The sequence below is a fragment of the Penaeus japonicus genome, unplaced genomic scaffold (assembly GCF_977035675.1).
Source record: "Penaeus japonicus unplaced genomic scaffold, GWHDUDI00000001_assembly GWHDUDI00000011, whole genome shotgun sequence".
Taxonomy (NCBI): Eukaryota; Metazoa; Arthropoda; class Malacostraca; order Decapoda; family Penaeidae; genus Penaeus; species Penaeus japonicus.
In genome coordinates this window covers 25,162,678-25,165,177 of record NW_028234413.1, presented here as the reverse complement: position 1 = coordinate 25,165,177, position 2,500 = coordinate 25,162,678, and positions in this window count along the sequence as shown.

Here is a 2,500-nt window from a genome sequence, read left to right as displayed (position 1 = left end):
CTTACAAGTATAAATTACCTATGGTTGCATTCACATTAGTATATATGTATTTTTTTTATAAAAAAATAACCTGGCAAGTGCGTAACTATGCAACCGCGTACGGGAGACACATGTGGATGTTATTTTCTTTGGTGGACGGGGGGGGGGGGGTTGTCTACGTTAACATTTTTTTTTTTCCAGGAGTAACCAAATAACAATGATATATAAAAAAAAATGATAAAAGCCAGGGATAATCACCCTGGTTACAATAGAATACAAAACTTTAAAAAGTACAGACACCCACAATCTTCTGCTAATCTTAGGAAAAAATAGTGTGGAAACAAAGGCTGCCACTGGTAGAGAGACAAAAGATGTGCCACAAAAGAAGAGTAGCCTCCCCCCCCCCACCCTCCGCTCGCCACGCTTTCTTCATCAGCAGGGAGTGCTCCTCCTCCTCTTGGGCAGGTGCTACAGGCGTAAGCTGGGGCAGGAGGGCAGTAATGATCGTGATGATAATTGCGATCATGCCTGTGATTACGAATACGATGGTCACTGCTTTTGGCTGATGAAAATAATCAGGGTCATGATGGTCGTGATAAATGTGTTTCTGAAGATTATATTGATGTTCTAAAAGTATCAAGAGTAAACGATTGACACTAATACGACGACACAAATGGCCAGAAGAGCGCAACTGATTGTGTTTCAAAGAAATTAAGTATACATAAATTCAAACCTATCACAAAGTACAACTGGGACATTATGCAGAATGACTAGCTTGGATGTGGATGTTCCATGCCCGCTTAGAAAAGATATTGCGACGACGCCCTACAGACGGGAAAGAAACGACCGAAAAGAAGAAACACTGAAACGGCGTCCGCAGAGTGACAGGCCAGGGGAGCCGACAAGGCCGTCCTAGGGGCGTGAGGAGTGCGAGGGCCGCCGGAGGGCCGCCGAAGGGCCAGGGAAGGGGCGAGTGGCGTGTGCCATGTTCCCAACGGTAAGTGCGTGTGCGTGCGGCAGGTCTCCCTGGGCCAGCGCGCGTGTGGTTGCCTTCCCTAACAAGTCCTACGCCTGGGAACGCCTGGGAACGCCTGGGAACGCACGGGGTGGCGCTCGCACACTCGTCACACATGTCACCGTAACCGCTAATGCTACAGACGACATTGGTTATTACGCGTTGCGCCAGAGAGAGAAAACACTATGAGACCTAGATCGTGTATGTCAAATAATGGATACTTGGGGATTATCCAATTTCCCCATGATTATGTGTACATATTACAGAGTGAATTACTCATAAACGCTGCGTACTCCTCTACAATTATAAATGATGAGTTTTTAACATCGGCAGTTCTTCGCAGTGATGACAGACTGGATATAAGATCTGAAATTAATGTGGCTAGAAGACACGAGTGAGAAATTCAGTACGTGAATAACATAACTTTGAGGTAATGTTTAAAGCACATTACTTTCTCATAAAAATAGTTGAGTAATGCATAAAAGAATTTTCAGCGTCATGAGATTTATTCTGATAATAATCAGAAAAAGGTATATAAATCAAGATGAAACGTAACGTATGCCACTAAAAGAATTAACTTTAAATTTAGTAGTTACATTTCAGGATGAGCTAATATTAAACCAAAACAACAAATCAGTAACGGTAATGATGGAAAAATATATGAATAAGACTGAATGCGCAAAACAACACAAGAGAAGTATTCGACGCGTTTCGATAGTAATCTTCGGATGTATTTCCGGAGATTACAGTCGCAACGCGGCGAATACATATCTTGCATTGCCAAGGCATTCAGTCTCATTCATATTTTTTCTGCATTGGTCGTAATGAACTGCGTTTCTCGTAATGCTGTTAGGAGCCAGCGCTGGTTGGCGATAGGACGATCGGCGAGACCCCCGCGGGCATCGAAAGGCCTCATTTGCGGTCGGTGCTGATTATGCGCCCTTACGCAACGCCCCTACCCGCTCCAGCGCTACCGCCTCCGCCGCCCGCCGCTTCCTTACCCTCTTCCCATTTATCGACCTGCCATTTCTCTCTCTCTCGGATCATTTTTTCCTCTTCAATCCTGCCTTCGCCCTCCGTCGCGGCATCGCCCTGCGCTTCTGTCACCCGTGAAAGGACTGTCACTTGGACGTCATCTTGCTCGGCGTTACCTTCACGAGGGTCAAGCACGCGCATGACGTCGCCGAGCGGTCGAACGTGGGCTAATCTCTACCATCGGAAGCTCACGTATCCATGACACGAGATGAGAGCACAAGCAGAATGTAGGTGTGTGCTTGCGTGCATACATCTCTGTCTCTGTCGTTGTCTGTTTCCGTCTCTGTTTCTGTCGTTGTTTTTGTATCTGTTTCTGTCTCTGTAAGTCTTTATTTCGGTTTCTGCCTCGGTTTCTGCCTCTGTTTCTGTCGTTGTCTCTACCTCTACCTCTGTCTCTGTCTCTGTCTCTGTCTCTGTCTCTGTCTCTGTCTCTGTCTCTGTCTATGCCTCTGTTTCTGTTGTTGTTGTTGT